This window comes from Sciurus carolinensis, chromosome 4 (assembly GCF_902686445.1).
Source record: "Sciurus carolinensis chromosome 4, mSciCar1.2, whole genome shotgun sequence".
Classification (NCBI taxonomy): domain Eukaryota; kingdom Metazoa; phylum Chordata; class Mammalia; order Rodentia; family Sciuridae; genus Sciurus; species Sciurus carolinensis.
Window position 1 is genome coordinate 63,967,715 of NC_062216.1, and position 18,416 is coordinate 63,986,130.

Consider the following 18,416-nt stretch of genomic DNA (forward strand, 5'->3'; position numbering starts at 1 on the left):
GTGCCCCGGGTTTAATCTCCAGTATCAAAATAAATAAGTAAATAAATAAACATTTGCTGTTGTTATATTGACTTTTCAATAAAAAGAACCCTCAAATAAAACCTTTAAGATTGGGCCTGGCGTGATGGTACATGCCTGTAATCCTAGCAACTTGAGAGATTGAGGTAGGAGGGTCATGAGTTGGAAGCCAGCCTGTGCAACTTAGATCCTGTCTCGAAATAAAATTTTATAAAAGGGCTGGGACTATATGTAGCTCAGGGGTAGAGTGCTTGCCTGGCATAGGTTCAATCCCCCAGCACCACCTCAAAAAAAAAAATAAATAAATAAAATAAAATAAAAAGAGTGAAAGGCTATGAATGTAGGAGAAGAAAGGAGAAATTCATATAAATATTTATATTACTAGGTAAAATGCTATTTTCTTGACCTGAGAAACCAGGGCCAAAAAAATAAAAAATAAAAAAATAATCCAAGAGTCACAATTATGTTGAATAAGTGTAAGTTGTGCAGATTTTCTTTCTTGCTTCCTGTAAGCTAAGGTTAACTTTGGTAAAGTCCTTGCTCAGGACAGGTAGTTTGTGAGTATCTCTAGGATTAGTGTAGTGTCAGAACTACCTTTTAGTTGTACTTTTCACAATCACCTGTAAAAACCTTAAATTTATCTCTAAAGAAGCATCAGAGATCTGAATACAAAAAACATTTCTCTCTAACCATATGTAGTAAGAGGATTTTAATTTTTCCAATATAAGAAACATGCTTTTGGGGACTTTTTCCAATTTTAAAAAGAATTGTTAAGAACAGGGCTGGGGATGTAGCTCAAGGCAGGCAGGAATATAGAACATATTAAGTAGGTCACATCTCTTAGGGGAAAGACAAGATACATATTGAACAGTACTCTGGGAGAACTTTCTTAGAAATTTGCCTAATGTAAATGTTTAATGAGCTTTTTCTTTTAAATTGGGAAAGAGGGAAGGGGAAGAATGTGGGGGCAGGAGCAAAAATGACAACTTGGGAAATCTGTTCTCTCCTTCTGGGCTCTGTTATTTTCAGATCAAATGGCCTAGTATATATTCCTGGGTTCTCCTTAATCTTTGGTTGACTGTATAACCTTAGATGAACATGTAGTGTTTCTGTGTCTCATTTTCATCATCTTGAATAGGGTTGAAAATTCTTACCCTGTTCCTTCTCCAAAGGCAAGCTGCATGGGAGACCCAGACTCTGTGCATATTGATGTTTGCCCAGTCCTCTTTTTTTTCTAAGGGTATCCGAGTTTCCTGGTAGACAATCCACAGACAGGATGCCAAGAAATGCCCAAGTTTAAAAAAGTAATAAGGGCAAGGAAAACAGAAATATGAGGATATCTCCATTAACAAAATTCTGTGAATGTGTGTGGATGTGTGTGTGTGAGAGAGAGAGAAATAGACATTGATTGTACTTGGAACAAATCTAGAAGTGGTAATCTAGTCATTTTTGGACTAAATAAGGTATCAATTACTTTACTATGTAGCTACTATGTAGCTATCCTGATTTTCATTTTTAGGGGAGGGGATATTAATATGTGTTAGATATACTCTTGGCCAGAATCTTTTATATATGTCATCTGTGAATGGAACACTATTCTTCCCATTTTTCTGATTTGGAGAATTACTGTAATTCACAGACATCAATGTGACTGCAGTTTTTATGTAGAAAACAGGGAAGAAGAAATTTCAACTCATCTTTTCTCAGGACAAAATCCCCATTGTCATCATACCCTCATGTTAGACAGAATTGGGTTCAAATTCTGGCTGTGGCACTAATTAGCTATGTGACCTTGGAAAGTTTATTAACTTCACTATATTAAAGCCTCATTATGGGCTGGGGTTGTAGCTCAGTGGTAGAGCACTTAACTTGCAAGTGTGAGGCACTGGGTTTGATCCTCAGCACCATATAAAGATAAATTAAAAAATAAAGATATTGTGTCCGTCTACAACTAAAAAAATATTAAAAATAAATAAATAAAACCTCATTAGGATCTTAGGAGGATAAGACATATACTGATGGGTTTTCTCTTCTCCTCCATGCTCCTCCCCCGCCCCCCCACCCCCCGACTCTGTTCCTTCTTCTTGTTGCAAACAACAGAAATAGTCTCTTGGACTAACTTTGAGGAAGGATGGAAGAAATGTGTTGGAATGCTGTGAAATAGCTCATTTAAATGATAAGTTGGGCAGCTAAGAAGATCTAAAGAATAGAGACAATAACTGCTTTCCTTCTTCAGGGTATTTTTGACAGGATGAATCAGCTCTGATCATTTTCAGTTCTTGTGTGGCTCTGTTTAACACTCAAATTTCAAGAAGAGAGGTCAAAGTGACCAAGGTTGTCCCTTAGAGAGGCACAAGATACCTTGATCCACATTCCCACCAGGCTACATGCAGGTCCTTGGTGCTGAGCAGCAGGGTACCTGGATGCTGAGTGACCAAAAGTCACAGATGTCCATTATGAAACTAAGGTAGTTAAATGTCCCAGCCCAGGACTCAGAACACATCACCTCCGGCAAGGCATCAATTTATATCATTCAATTACAGAGTAACCATGAATCCTGAATGCTACCTGTGTGTGTATCATGTAGTACACAGTAGAAGATGATATTTCAGCATTCTGGGACATGAACTGACAAAGTGATCCTCCAGGAGACTGGTTAGAAGACTCTGGCTACCTCAACCTTGCCTGGCAGCCCTGGGAGCTGAGAGCATCACTATACAACACTCATTAAGTGACAAATCAAGGGCAAACTCAAGTTTATATAATAAACTTCAGCCTTCATTGCCTAGTTTCAGCTTTGCTGAGGTCCCTCTTTCCTCCTCTGAGGGCTTTTTATTTTTGGTAGTGTTGTGTTGAGGATGGAACCCAGCACCTCTGGCAGGCTGGGCAAGCCCTCTACCACTGAGCTACAGCTCCAATCCTCACCCTCATTCCCAAGTTTTCTATGAAGTTTCCCAGCAGGCAGGGGTTGGAGAACATAGTGGTGTCTTGGCTTTTGCTCCACTGATGACTGACAGCTCTCTTATGTCTACTTTTTCCTGAGAGATTTGTTGTCAGAAATTCAGGATTTTTAGGAACTAGAAGTAGTTTCTTTATAAGGTTAGGGACATCTGGCCCAAGAAGCCTACACTATCTTAGAGGTTTTATATTTCTACCTCCTTGCCAATTACGGTAGTGCTGCCTTATTAATATATACAGGGTAGGTTTCCAAGCAAGGTGAAAGACAATACTGAGGACCTGTGATCATAGAGGTGGCCTGAGGACCTAAAAGACCATAAAATCTGGAAGAGATAAGAATGTTTTCCTCAACCTCTTTTTCTGTTTTTGTTTGTTTTGTTTTGTTGGTGGTGGGACAGCTGTTTTGAAACCATATTTACCTTTTATTTTTACAAAAGTGTGCTCCATACTTTATCCTCTTCTAAAACAAAAGGCACAAATAAACAAAAAGAGGATAACTTCTTTGTGGGCTTTTTTGTTTGTTTCATTTTGTTTTTATTTTTTTCTGCCCTGCTGGGGATGAAACCTGTGCATTCTAGGCAAGGACTTTACAGCTAAACAACACACCCTCAGCCAAGATTATTTCAAGAGATTCAAATCCTTATCCGTTCCTCTATTCATAGGAGCTAGTATTTATCCTTTCAACTTCTTTTTCCTTCTAACCTGCCACCTCCCCCAAGGGCAACCAGGTGTTTTGAAAGGTTCTAACTAAGGAGCAGTAGGAACTGTGCTTTTTCTTTGCAAGTGGGAACTAGGACAAGAAGAGTCTCAATTGGGATACCCTTCCTTTTCAACTGTCCATGATGAAATCCTATTTCTCTTTGAAGGGACCATTCAGCCATTCCTTCATAATTTTTCCCTGATTATTTAGATAGAAGTCTTTTCAATCTCCGGAGTAGCACGTTCCAACTTGCAAGAATTCTTCTTACTTTCTTATTTTCTCTGTATATGGTGATCCTTGAGGTCAGACCTTCTGTCTCATTGTCCTTGATACAACTCTCAGTGCCCAGACAGTTGCCTTGTCTATCAAAGAAACCTAGGGATAAATGAATGAATGAAAACGAATCAGAGGTTTAAATTATATAACAGTTCACATGATCACATTGGGAGAAAGAGAATTTGGGATCCTGTATAGACTTTACTAAGTTTAGATAAAGAAAGGCTTTACAACTTTTCCTTCTCTATAAAAGGCCAGTCCATTTGGATGATGTGCCTTTTCTTCAATTTGAAAGTACTGATTTCTATGCCAGGGGTTTTAAATTCGTGAGTTTCATCCTGAGGCTTTATCAGGGCATCATCTATCAGTATTCCACTTTCTAAATGTGCAGTATCATATGCTTTCTCTGCCCCTTCCCTTCTCCTTCCCTCCTCTTTCCCTCAGTTCCTTTCTGTTTTTTTTTTCCTCTTTCACAATTGAAAACATAGCTATGTAAAATAGTCACATTCAATTGGGTTGAACTTGATCTTTGCCACATGTAATTTTGAAGCTAATGTTTTTAATTTTACAAGTAATCTGTCTGAGCAAGTAGGATTGGAAACACTTGGTTAGATTCTTTCCAAAAGGAATCAGCTGGGCACGGGTGGCAAATGCCTGTGATCCCAGCTACCCAAGAGGCTGAGGCAGGAGTATCACAAGTTGCTAGGTCAGCCTCAGCAATTTAGGTAGACCCAGTCTCAAAATGAAAAAGGTTGGGGATGTAGCTCAGTGGTACAGCACAGCTGGATTCAATTCTCAGTACTGACCACACACACATACTTACACAGAAACACACACATGAACATGCACACAAATAAAAGAACCAATCACTAGGTTAGTTTACTTGTTTGAGTTCTGCATATATGTAGTATTTAGTCCCGTCTGATATAGGGCACAGAGACTTTATGACCTGTGTTCAGAGACTCTAAGCCCTGTAGGATATAAATACATATATAAAATCATGTGTATATAAATTTTTCTGAGCTGGAGCTGCATATGAAGATAAACATCTAGAAAAAAACAAAATCCTGTTGGCAAAATTTGCTGAGTTTCCTAGAGACTTTCAAAAACCCCAGTCAGAGTTGGTTTAGGGAAGAGTCTTCCTGCAAGTTATAGCAGGACTCTAGGAATTTCTCTTTTGATGACCATTATGATGTGGTGGTTCTATATTTTATTTTGCAGTGACTTTAGTGACTAGAGATTTCTTCCACAAAGTCCTAATTTATTTTTTTCCTGCTTTTGCAACATAGATTTTCTGGCTCTACACAGCATACATATGCCAATGAATTAGGGGAAACTCCTCAAATTTTTGTCATTGCATTATGAAAAATTGATGCAGAAGAACATTTGCAATTTTGTCAAGCTGCATTTTAATTTCCTTTCTGCTCACAGGATGAAACTTGCAAATCAGTAAGGAACTAGTTAGAAAGTAAAAGATTACTACTTTCTTTAAAATCTGTGAAATGTTAGCCTAGAGATAAACTCCAGAACCCAGGATGAAATCTTGCAGCTCTTCAATACCCAGTCCATGGATCCCCTCTGCTTTTCTGCAGCAGGTTGGGTTGGCTCCAAGCCAGTCCTTCCATATAGAAGGTGTGCAAAGACATCAAACCTGTCTTGTCCTATGTCTTCAAGAGGTCTCTATGACAATGGATGCCACTCTGAAATCAAATGTGTTCCAAACCACTCTGCTACTGCTTCTCCTCTCATATCCTATGGAGATAGGATGGACATCTGAGCCTGTCCAAGGCAGTTTGGGAACCTATAGGCCACAAATAGCTTGGGATTTCCCTGGAGGTACTTTGAAGCTGAACACCTCTGAGGGTCATAATGAACTGAATAGGTGGCAGTAATTGGTGTGATATTTGGAATGCTTGGAAGGGAAGGACTGACCTTCATAACTCAAAATGGCTATCAGTAGCTCTCACAGCTACCTGCATTCACTTCAAGTCCAGAGAGGAGTTGTGGTAAATTCCATCTAAACCACACTGGAAATAAGGAGAGTAGTAAAGCCTTCACTACACCACGATAATTAAAACAATTAGATAATTTTTTCATCTATTATAGTGGCAAAGATAACAAAAGAAGAGAAATACTCAGGATTGGTGAGGGTTCAGACAAATATCTCCATTTTACATTGATGATAGGAATATAAATTGGTATTAACTTCCTGAAAAATAATGTGGCAATATACATGAGGTATTTTTTAAATGTGTATATCCTTTGACCAAGCAATTCTATTTTTAGAAATATTAGGAAATAGTCATAGGAATACATAAACATATACATAGATAACCCTTGAAGCTACATATAATAATTAAAAATGAGAAATAGTGACCAAAAGTGAAATCTTGGTTAAATAATGAAATGCATAGCCATATGTTACACCCATTTAAAATAATGATTTCAATCATTAGTGGCATGGAAAAAGTCTTAGTCCTTTAACTGTAGATTGCAAAGCAGAATGATCAAAAATTTTTAAAAAGGTCTGTATAGAAAAAAATCTATGTACACATGTTCATGGAAAAAACACAGGAAAATATATATGTCAAAATAATGACAATGAAGCTGGGTAAAGGGACACATGCCTGTAGTCCTAGCTACTTAAGAAGCTTTGGTGGAAGGATAGCTTAAGCCCAGGAGTTCTAGACCAGCCTGGGTACAAATCAGGATCCTGTCTCAAAAAACCCAAAACAACAAACCACACACACACAAACGGGATGGAATCCTGTCCCACACTCTTTAAGGCACTCAGGCTGACTCATCCCTTACCAGAGTGGGTCTGATGTTTATCACCCTTATCCACTCAGGAAGTACGTGCTTCATGGGTGATCCACAGGATAACCACACAATCTGACAGTTCTTTGTTCGTAGAAGGTGCCCTGCAAATTTTTGAGTCCATAATAAAATGCCCAGATGAGCAGAGGCATTTTAGAGCTCTCTGGGGATGAGAAAAGACAGGCAGGCTCTGAGAATGAAAATTAACTGGATTGTGTAGGACTGGGACCAGCAAAGAGCAATTCAGGAGTTGGCTTCAGAATTACTTTGCTCAGGCTTCTTAATCAATATTAACTTTGTTATTCCCACACAATTTTGCTAGCTTGTCCACTCCTGTGAGAATTTCAACAGTTTGGAAAGAATGAAGTCATTAGTCCAGTCAATATTCTCAGGGCTGTGTTACAACGGCCAGTGGAACAGAATATTTTACTAAACAACAAAGTAGAACTTCCAGGAGCTAGTTGGCAGAGGTACTGCACATGGAAGTCCCTTCCTCATAGACATGGGGCCCATTTAATCCTTAAGCATTCTAGGCAGTGGGAGCAATTTTTGTTGCTTTTGCTACTGAATTTGCCAATGTGTCAAAGACATAGGCTCATGAGCAGAATATGGTCAAGAAACCAGTGGAAACAACTATCTATGCTTCTCACCCTTAATAGAAGTCTTCCTTGTTTTTTGCCCACTGTAAGCACTTCTTGTACCATACTTCCTGAAACTCCATGACATAGGTCTTGCTATTTTGTACTTATTTCCTTGTTGCTTACAATTGTTGTCTAGTTGTTACACACATAAAAAGTTTATGTTCACTCAGGGAATGGGGATTGCAGTGGAAAACAAGCCCCATTATTTACCAGCCTTCTTACCTTGGCCAAATTGATCAGCCTCTCTGATCTGGAAACAAATTTCTATTAACTCTCCACACATGATCGTTTTGAGACTCAAATGATATTACAGGTATAGAAATGAAGGTAAAACACAAGTATATAACACCATCTTTTGTATGGAATGCAGCAGATTCTTAATTAGGGGACAGAAGGATGGGGATGCAGCTCAGTGGTAGAGAGTTTGCCTTACATGCATGAAGTTGAATTCCCAGCACCTTCCCATCTCCCACCAAAAAATTAGAAGACAGTGTTTTCTTTCAGGGTTAAAAGGGTGGGCACTAGAATCAGACTCTGTGTGCCCCTGGGCAAATCAGCTTCTCTAAGCTTTTATTTTTCTCTCTGGGAGAATAATAGTACAAATGGGAAAATAATGAAACTTCTTAGAGTTGATATGAGGGTGAAATGAAATAATGTACACAAAGCACTTCCCAAAAATACCTCATACATAGGAAACAGTTAATAAACATAAGCTGCTGTTGCTGCAGCGATATACTAGTGAGAAAAGGAAGTATGTCAATAAGGAATGCATATTGGGGCAAAGAGCATGTAAAATTACAAGAAGGAGGGCAGAATAGAAATGGGAGCTCTTATATGCCAGCAGCTTCTGATAATTAATCTGGAAAGGCTACATGGAGGAATTAGACTCTCTGGATCTCTTTGGACAATAGATGGAAGATGAGTGCTCTGGCTTGGAATGGTGCTATTAGAAAAGATATATCTTAAAAATCTATTATAGGTTGAGTGGAGGTCTAGTGATCAGATGTTAGAGGTTGAAAAATTATGAAATAAAGATAGTAGAGTTGGTCTGAATCTTGGTAGGCAAAATGTAGGCCTAGCTCTAAAATAGAGTAGGCCCCCAAAGAATGCAGTCTTAAATTTGACATGCAGTGTGACTGAAAGCACAATTGGCCATGCATAGTTGAGTTATAGGCTGAGAGAAGGACAAGTACTTTAGCAACTCTAATGAGGGCTGACTGTGGAATTTGTTGCTGAAAGAAGGAATTCTGGACAATTCAGTAGGCAAAAAAATTATTAATTGAAGCTTTCTCTGATTATGAGGAGGGAGAGAGAAGGAAGGGAAAGAGTTGACACTTGAAGAGCAGAAAATAAGATATTTGGAAGTGTCTGTGTATCCATAAAAAAGAATGATTTTCTTTAAGATTTTCCCAGAATGAATACTGAATTTGTCTTTATAAAAAGTGGGGTTGATCTTCTGTCTATAAAAGATTTGTTGTCAGATAGTCTACTTACTTTCAATCAAAGTTCTTTAAAGATGATAGATCATGCCTGAAATTTTAGACATTACTAATCCTGTGAAAAGGATTATAGGATCATAAAATATGAGAAGGGTCATCAGAGATCAACTGTGGTCCAATACCATCATTGAACTAGATGAGTAAATTGAGGCTGAGAGTTGAACTTACTTACCTACCCAAAGTCTTGTAGATATATCTGATTCAGTTCTGTTATATTTAATTTTAACTCTTTCTTCTCCCAAATTGAAGTTCCATTACTTTGTTTGTTTCCCCTCTGGATAGGTTCAGGAAGAAAATTCAAGTTTTTTTTTTTTTTTTTTTTTTTCATAGCAACTACTGATCAACAAACAAGTCCCCTTTAAATGCATCCTCTCCTCTCCCCATCTGGCAGGCTTTGATATGCCCCTCTTGTTTTTCCATTGGCCATTTTGTGTGGCTTCTCGCCCTCTTCCAAGATTCCCAGCCAATCATCTCTTCCCTCTCTCCATTCCCCGCAGGCCTTTGAGGAATGTACCATATGGACCGTGAATGGGGGTGGACAGGAGGAAGGGAGTGGCAACAGCTCCACTCCTTTATCTTTTATATATAATCCATGAGACCCTGATAAAGCCCGAGGTTGGAGATAGCCACAAAGTTTTGAGGACCGGATCCCGTGCCAGCTGCAGAGACTCACTGAGCACAGTCGCCCCCGGGGCTAGGGTCCCGTGGTTGGCCCTGGAGGGCCGCAGCCCCCGCCTTCCCATGTGCCCGCCCAGTCACCGGCGGCGGCGCCGCTGCTCCTGCCGCAGCGGCTGCTGCCCGCGCTGGACGCGAAGAGCTGGCGCTCTAAGCTATTGAGCTGCTGGTCCGGAGAGGACTGGGCGGCCCAGCCGGCCACAAGGACGCCGGCGCCGGGGGACACACCAGCATGAGGCGGAGGTAAGGATTGGGCTTCGAGTCCTCCACCACCGGCCTCAACGGTCCCGGGGAACCGCATCCCACCCACGCTCCGAGCTCGGGGTTGCCCGGGCCCGGGGCCCGGCGCGTCGGGCTGCTGTGGCGAGAGTGACTGCAGCGACCGGACATGTGGCTGAAGACCTCCCGCCTGGGCCGCCCATAGGATTGCAGCCCCGCGGTGGCTCTTGGCGCCTCCTTCTGGCGTCCCTTTCCAGCCCTTTTACTCACGGAGTGGCAGTGGTTGCGGGGAAACCCCTTCCTCGCGGGTCCCACCCTTCCCAGCCCCTGCCCTTGACCTCCGGGAGTCGGATGTTAGGTCAAGTTCGGCGGTGCGGATCGTACAGTTGCAGGTTAGGCGGGCACTGGGGGAAGCCATGGGAGGCTTCCAGCTTGTTGCGGGAGTATTGGAGAGTGGTTTGGGTTTGATGCGTGTGGGGGAGACTTTTGGCAAGGGGTTGTGGGGATAAAGATCATTCATCTTAAGCAGGGTCCAGAGGTTTGGGAAGGGACTGCTTATCTCCCTGTGGCTTCTGAGAAGTTTCCCAGCCTCCAGGGGGTAAATCCTCTCTGGGTATACCTGATGTGAAGCCTGGCATGAACTGTGTGGATTGCTGAGGTCGTTGTGGCAGGTGGCCATGAGCGAACACAAATTTTCTGTTGATGGTGAACTGAATGGTGTGATGGCAGCCACTGAGGCCTCTTATCTAAGGGCTGCCCCCTTTCCTTAACTGCCTTAGAAAGTAGTTAACACTGTTGGGGGTCTCCATGGCACACTGGAAATTACTAGTTTAAAAATCAGGTTGAGGAGCCCTACACAGATCTGGCACTTGGGTTATAACAGAAAGCCAAATGTGGCGGCCAGTTGCAGGTTTCTGGCATCTTAGCCTGTCATGGATGGCATCATCTAGCTCTTTCATAAGTTTGTTGGGAAGAAGGGGTCCTTCAAGTCCCCTGCTCCTGGGCATGGCCTCTGTACCTCATCCTATTAGGGGGCATAGACCAGACCTGTATCTTGGCTAATTTTTCTCTGGAGTCTGAATGCAGAGAATTTCCAAGAATACAAATCACATTTGTGTTGTTTTAAGGTTGGTGTTGAAGGCAAACGTTAATTATGGTTTACATGAAATGGATTAAAGCAGAGAAATGGAGATGAATTGTGGATGGTGTTTTTTAGTTTCTTTTTTAAAAAAACTATTTTAAAAAAATTTAAGTGAGATGTAGAAGTAGAGAATGACATTTAAGTTTAAATAGCAGGACACCGGTGTGTATTTGGTCCCATCTGACAGTTTGCTACATAGACAATCATTTAGGTTGATGACTTATATTCCAGTGCTGAGAGTGAGTTAGATTTTATGGTGAGAAAGACATCTTATTACAAATTGCTATTGCTAGCAGGAACGTGTCATCTTCTCTTTGCCTGGCCACACAGATGTGGGTTCATTGTTGTGGTTGCCTTCTCCTGTGAGCACATCTCTAAAGGGCCTTTAGGAGGATATTATAAATTCCACAGTTGATTGTCGTATGTACTCATGTCAGAAAATTGACCAGGTTATTTTAGACTAACAGTGAGTTTTTCTTGTTTTCCAGGTTATAAAAGTTTTAAAACTTTTTTTGATAATGTATTAAGTAGCATGAGTTAATTTCAGAATTATAAGAAAGATGTGTTTGGGTGTTTCTCTTAGAATCTTTTAGAACTTGGACCTGGTTCCTCAGCCAAAGTGCCTTTTTGTGGTTACAACCCTAACATTTTGAAATGTCTTAAAACTTTACTACCAGGTGGAAACTTTTCCCTCCACTTGAGATGAGTGATGTTCAAGAGAAAATGGCCTTTGGAGATAATGTAGGGAAAAGTACTTAGCATACTGCTTGGCATATAGTTAGTTGGTATTCAGTAATAAGTGAATTTTTCCTTTCCTCCTTGGTTTTGGGAGACCTGTTGTGGGGATGATGAAATTGGATGCAACTTTTATTGTCTGTTTCCTTAGTAATTAGAAAGAATAGCACTTCCCCCTTCCTATGCTAATCTCTGGTTCTCCTGGTATTTAATAGTAGGTTTTAAATGAAACTCACATCTCTGGACCTAGAGGTAAAAATCAAACAAGGAAAAATTGAGATCTTCCTCCTGGTTTATGTGTGGCAGTTTTAAAGAAAGGATGGTGCATGCCCTAGAAGTCTTACTACCACTCAGTGCAGAAGAAGAAATGCCCAGAATTGACCCTTTTTTGGGGGGATCAGTTTAGTAGTCTTGCAGGTGAGGGTGTTGGTTTGATATGTCCAAGTGGAATCAAAACCAGTATCCAATTTCTCCTGGAACTGGCATCTGAGAAGTGACCCAGGATGGTAGAAGTTGGACCAGTAGGCAGGGAGGGGTAGACTCTTAGCTTTCATGAACTTTACTTCTGGTCTGGGCTCTGCAGGGAGCAGCTGTTTAGCTCCTCCTAATTATAAGCGGCCCATGTGAACAGATTAAAAGGCTATCAGACCTAATGTTCTTGAAAATGTAAGAATTATCTTTGATTTATAATAATGGGTATGGCATTTGAATATTAATTACACTGGATTTACTTATTGCTTTTTTCTCCTAAGTGAAATCTTTTTCATCATCTAGTATCTCACTGATTCTTATTTTTCTCTGAGGTCATCAAAGTTTAGTACAGTTTATTATTCCCATTTTATAGATAAGAAATGAAGGTGACATGTTATGCTCTTAAGTTGCAAGTGAATTGGTCCCTGAGCTAGAACTTGAATTGGATTTTCCTTCTTATTTTACATTTCACTGATACCTTTGGAGGAAAACACACATATCCACATACCCACACCTTAGGGAGAGGGTGCTGAAAGACTTAAAGAGACCAGACTGTTATGCTTTTTTGATTATTAGATGGCTAAGAGTGTTTATCTAGGTATGGCATTTGAACCTGTGCTAGGTGCTTTGTGTACATCACCTAACTTATTCCTTGAATAATATACAAGATAGAACTACTTATCCCCAGTTTTACAGGTGACAGATGTATTCAGTGAGGTCCCAGGACAAGGGAGTGAAAGTAAGTGAGAGCCTTGACCAAGAGCAAGGCTGGAGCTCAGACCTGTACTTTCTGATTCCAAAGTGTGTCTACTCAACCCCATGCTTTAGTGGTGACTAATGAGCAGATCTCAGAGTCCCTAACACCTGTTGCTGCTACACTTTCTGGGTCTGATATTTGCAGGTGGACTAGAGCTTTATTTTTCATTACAGTACAGTTTTTACACTTTGTTTTTTTCCTTTGTAAGAAACATTCCTCTATCCAGGTGGGTGGTCATTGCTTAAAAAAAATAATCAGAGCTGAAAAATCATCTCTCTTTGTAGAGTGTGAAGTATTTAATAGAACCAGATGGGAGGATTAGGACTAGAGAGAACTGAAGTTGGTCAGAGGACATTAGGGATGTTCCAACCTAGAGGCCTCTATAGTACCCACACTTTTTTTTTCTTTTTCTTTTTTTAAACGTAAGAGGCTGGTTGAAATTGTAAAACTGAGGTGCAGCACTTCTGCTAAAGTCTGTGAGGTAAATATAGCTTTTAGTTTCTAATTTTGGATGGACAGTTGAAAATCTGATGCCTTTTTGATCCTTTAACTTCCACAAATAATGCAGCACATTGTGGGAATGAAGGGGATGTTTTTTTGGAAATTTACCCAAATTCTTTGTGGACTTCCCCTTCCTTCTAATCACCCCTTTCTGTCATCTTTTGTTCCACTTCTCAGAATTCCACTCTGGTCCTCTGGAGTTGGATGGGGTGGAGATAGGTGTCAGATTCTTGGGTTCTTGGATATACCAGTGGGCAGAACAACATCCCTACCCATGTGGGACTCAGTTGTACATGGCTGTTTGCTTGGGGGTTATCTTTAGATACCCAGGCACCATTATCTAAAAGCTGGAAGGGAGAGCAAGGAAGCAATTTCTCCAGACCCTGCAATCCGTTGACTGTTTGTCATTTGCAAGGTGAAGTTGCCACAACTTAAAAAAAAAAGGATCATCAGATTAAAGAATGGAGAAGAGAAGTAGGGCTATCCTTTCTTTAAAACTGCCACACATAAAACAGTACCTTGGTGGAAGAGGAAGGAGTAAGATCCTTGGCAAGAACAGTCAAGCCTTTTTCGTGTCTGTCAAACCCAGCTCTCCTCTGCAGTGCCTACCCCTGTGACTGAGATAGGAGTGAATTTGTGTGGTGTGTGACTGGTGTCCAGCAGAGGAGTCTTTCTACACTGGTGTCTATTTAATTGTATATTCAGCGAAGGATTGGACCTGGTTAACTCTTGGTTGAGACCGATAGTACAGCTGAGTAGTTAGCTAGTAGCTAGTAGATTTTCCTTACTGCTTTAAAATAAATAATATAAAGACAAAGTGAAACTTCGATTGGTCCCAACCTCTCTCCCACCCCTGCCTATGTTCTCTTGCAGATTTCACTGTAGAGGTGGCTTGAGGTCCAAGAGACCTTCTCCATGTCTCTCCAACTCTGGGGAGAGGGGCAGGAAGAGCAAAAGTACTTACTCCCAACACCTGTAGCCCAGAGTTCCTTAGTATTGGCAGTCTCTGGCCACAAAAAGTCAACTCATCAGCTAGTATTCCTCCATGTTTCCCTGCTCTTCCCCTGACTCCGCCCGTAAAACTGCTGGTGGTTGAGGACGGTTGGGTTCGTGAATGGGAAAGGGAGAAAGGTGGACAGAGCAGTTTCCCTAGGCTGATGGCAGTTGTGATCACAGCAGCAGTGGACAAACACTGGAAACAGTTGTCTGCCTACGGTCCTGTTCTGAGTGCTTATGTGTCCGGACTCAATCCTCAGAGGATAGGTGCTATTCCCTGTTTCATATACAAGGAAGTTGAGGCATAGAGAGCAATAGAAGGTGGTGGGCTCAATATTCTGACTCAGGTATTTGACTCTGAAGTTGTGCTCTCACAGGGTTGGACAGCTTCTATCAGGGCTCTTTCCATCCTGGCACCATTCTTTCCTCTTTTCAGACCCTTCTTCACATCTTCTCCCCTCTTCATTCTGAAATGCTGCAGGAGACATACATGTTGGTTAACTTCATATTCCTTTAAATGTTCCTAACATATTTCCCAGGGACAGTCAGGAGTATTTCTGAAAAATTTGGAGGGGAACACAGGCCCAGGTGCACTTCCCAGAAGGGGTTCTTAGGACAATATAAGGGTAGCCTGGGACTGTGCCATGGGATTCATAAAGTGTTGAGCACAACCCTGCTTCCAGTAAAGCTGAGGGAATCTTCCCATTCCTTTGTTTTTTTTTTTTTTTTTTTTGGCCAGGTTTGGGTTTCTGATTCTGAAGACCTTGAACTCAAACAATCATCTTTGTTAGCTCAATTACTTTATGGATTTTTTTTTTAATTGAGTCTGTTCAGGGAACCTGCCACTATTTATAATTAATTGGCAAATGAATTTTTGGAATACAGCTTTTTACCCAGTTTGGCCATGACTGGTCAGTCATTTATTTCCCTTTGAAAAAGGAAAAAGGAAGTATTTTAACTAGTGACATGAATTTGTGTCAGTATGTTTCCAAAACAGGTAGACTGTTCCTCAAACCAGCCTTATAGAGATCCAGTGGGGAAAAATTAACTTTCTGCCTTTGGTATTTTAAATATCTTTAGACAAGGGTTCTAAGGGACAATTATATAAGAATAACCATAAGAGCTATTATTTACTGTTATAATGGACCAGACACTGGTAACATTATTTCTAGTGTTCAGATAGGTGTTATCACCCCCACCTCCATTTTATAATAGTGTGACTTCCAGAGAGATTAAGGCCCATATACTCAGTAATTAATAGGCTGGATAACTCCAAATCCTGAGCATTTAATCACCTCACTATAAGATGAAATGTTGAAGGAGGAAAGAAGGAGGATAGGAGAGGAAAAAGACAGTATGAGGCAGGAGAAAATTGAATCAGCCCTTAGGATTTACTGAACACTATGTTTCTAGCCCCAGTGGGTAGGGTGGGGTCCCAAGAAGCCCATCTGCCTTCACCACCCTCATGGAGCCAGGGAACAAAGGACTTTTGGAACTTAAGAACTTTAGGAAGTTATGCACTGGGACTTTCAATACAGGTTTATTGAGTACCTACTATATGTAAGGCAAGTGGCATATAATAAAACGGTTTTTGCCTTTAAGAGGTTATCATATTTCTAAGGGGCACAGACACAAATGCAGTATACCATAGTATGTTGTGACAAGTGACTTGACTGGCTAGGGAGCCCTGAACATGAACTAGTAAGTAAGATTATGCTAACTAGCACAGTATTTCTTCTTGGTTCAGTTTTGTTCTTCTCTTGTGTGTATGATTGAGAATTTTCTATCCCCATGGCTTGTTGTTGCTGAAATGTTTGTATTTTGCAAAAGCAGATTATTTTGCAGCTCTTCCCTGAGACCCATACTGTGCACCTTGGTTGCAGAAATAGTTGGGGCTCTCTTGCCTTACCAGTCTGCATTTGTGCCCATCAGCACTGCAGATCTTTTGGGTTGGGTGCTCTTATCCTTGCCGAGCTACTGCTTGCCAAGAGGAGGTACAGGTGTTCTAGTACAGGGCAGTCCTTCCTAGAAGAATGTGCTACCAAGCTGTGCCCTCTCCCAGGTGTTCTGACTGTGGAACAATGCTGGGCATGGAGGCACTTCATTTTAGCCCTGGGGATTAGACATTACCTATAGGTTTTCTTTCTAACTCTTGGACCATGTTACTGGGCCTGCCCTGACTTCTAGACTGTATCCTTTTGGTGACATTGGTACCATTTCTCTGTCTCCTGTCCTGTTCTTTCAAATGGACTATATTTGGAAGCTGATGTAATGTAGAAAAAGGACTAGGACCTCTTACTGTTAGGTATGCTTTTGTTTTTGAACCAAAATTGTTTTGCTTTTGTTCTACTTTTTTATATTCCAAAGTGATTTGGATCACTTTGATCAGGTTCATTCAAATAGATATTATTCATATCACCTGGAAATCAGTTAAACATCTTCTGACCTTTGCTCCCTACTGTATTAAATGAATTGATGCACTTTGTAATCACCTTGAGTACACTTTCACATGCTGCTAATGGAAAGTTCTTTTCCATCCATAACCAGTGATCCCAGAGAAGGGTTCATTAACTTAAAGGTGATGTATGGAAATGTGAGTTTACCCTCCAGCCCCAAATAAAATAGTATTTTACTACTTGTTTGTAAATGGAATTTTTCACAGTAAAGGGATTTTGCAGCATAATTTCTCTCTAGGAACATAACGCTTCACTTTGTATATATTTTTTATTTTATTTTAAATTTTTAGGCAGTTCTGTCTTCCACCACTGGTGGAAATAGCTGTTGTTTTAATCTGCCTTCCTCGCTTTGTCCTCCTATAACATATACAGTCTCAGAGACACAGATATTACTGGACTCTGCCTTTGCAGCTTCCCAGGCCTATGTTTGGGCTTGTAGGTATGCCAGAAAGAACTATGTTCTTTCATGGGCTGTCAGTCAGAGTGTGTGTTGGTAGGGCCTGAGTGGCCCAGCCTTTACTCATGCAGTATTCATTTGCATGCCAGGAGTTGTCTGCACCACCTCCAGCTGGTAGTCCTTCACACAGCTCCATGTGCAGTTTGCTTGCCTTTCATGCTTGTCTCCAGACTCTTTTTGCAAGCTTTTATGAGGTCAAATGCTTGTGCACAGGTATAGAAAGGAAAATCTAGTGTGGTATATAGATGGGTTCCTGATAGTAAATGAGGTCAAGGAATTGGCTAAAAACCTCCCCTTACATTAGGCTATGGGAAAGGTGAGAAGGGAACTATTTGGAGTTCATTTTAGAAATGCACTTTATGCCCAGTGCAGTGGCTCATGCCTGTAATGCCGGCAACTTGGGAAGCTGAGGCAGGAGTTGAGTTCAAGGCTAGCCTCAGCAATTTAGCAAGGCCCTAAGCAACTTAGTGAACCCTGTCTCAAAATAAAAACAGAAAGGGCTGGGAATGTGACTCCATGTTAAAGCACTTTGGAGTTCAGTCCCTAGTACCAAACAAACAAACAAAAAAGCACTTTATAAACTGTGGTATATATACACAATGGAATATTACTCAGCCATAAAGAAGAATAAAATTATGGCATTTGCTGGTAAATGGATGAAGTTGGAAAATATCATGCTACGTGAAATAGGCCAAGCCCAAAAAACCAAAGGCTGAATGTTTTCTCTGCTAATTGCATGACAATATATAATGAGTGGGGGGTGGCAGGGGGAAGAGAAAAATGAAGGAACTTTGGATGGTGTAGAGATAAAAGGGGTGGGAGGGAGTGGGGGACAGAAAGGGGAAAAAAAAGGCATTTTATGACATGGGTCTCTTTTAATCCTGTCAACAAGCTTAGACAGTTAAGTATATGACATCCACTTAACAGGTTGGGATACATGAAGCTCAGTGAGTTTAGATTACTTGCCTGAGTCCTCAGCTGGTAAATGGTGGAGCTAACTCTGATTAAGAATATCAACATCTGAGCTGGGCACAGTGGCACATGCCTGTACTCCCAGCAACTTGGGAATTTGAGGCAGGAGGATTATGAGTTCAAAGCC

At 40.9% G+C, this 18,416-nt stretch overlaps 1 protein-coding gene and 1 long non-coding RNA gene across 16 annotated transcripts in view; one reads left to right on the forward strand and one right to left on the reverse strand.

The window, feature by feature from the left end:
* Nucleotides 1–3,529: 3,529 nt before the first annotated feature.
* Nucleotides 3,530–9,174, reverse strand: LOC124982603 (uncharacterized). The gene is made up of 3 exons (XR_007108324.1): nt 9,082–9,174; nt 6,764–6,873; nt 3,530–4,051 (listed from the first exon to the last, which is right to left on the reverse strand). It is a non-coding gene; the product is annotated as an uncharacterized LOC124982603 (long non-coding RNA).
* Nucleotides 9,175–9,509: 335 nt separating this feature from the next.
* Mical3 (microtubule associated monooxygenase, calponin and LIM domain containing 3) overlaps nt 9,510–18,416 on the forward strand; it is a 194,980-nt gene continuing 186,073 nt past the window's right edge. For 5 of the 15 annotated variants that reach the window (XM_047549510.1, XM_047549507.1, XM_047549508.1 and 2 more), the window contains exon 1: nt 9,519–9,827. The gene's annotated coding sequence lies outside the window, so the exon portion shown is untranslated. Of the gene's footprint in view, nt 9,828–18,416 lie in introns of all 15 variants that reach the window. The other 10 variants (XM_047549513.1, XM_047549506.1, XM_047549514.1 and 7 more) reach the window with 7 other exon arrangements.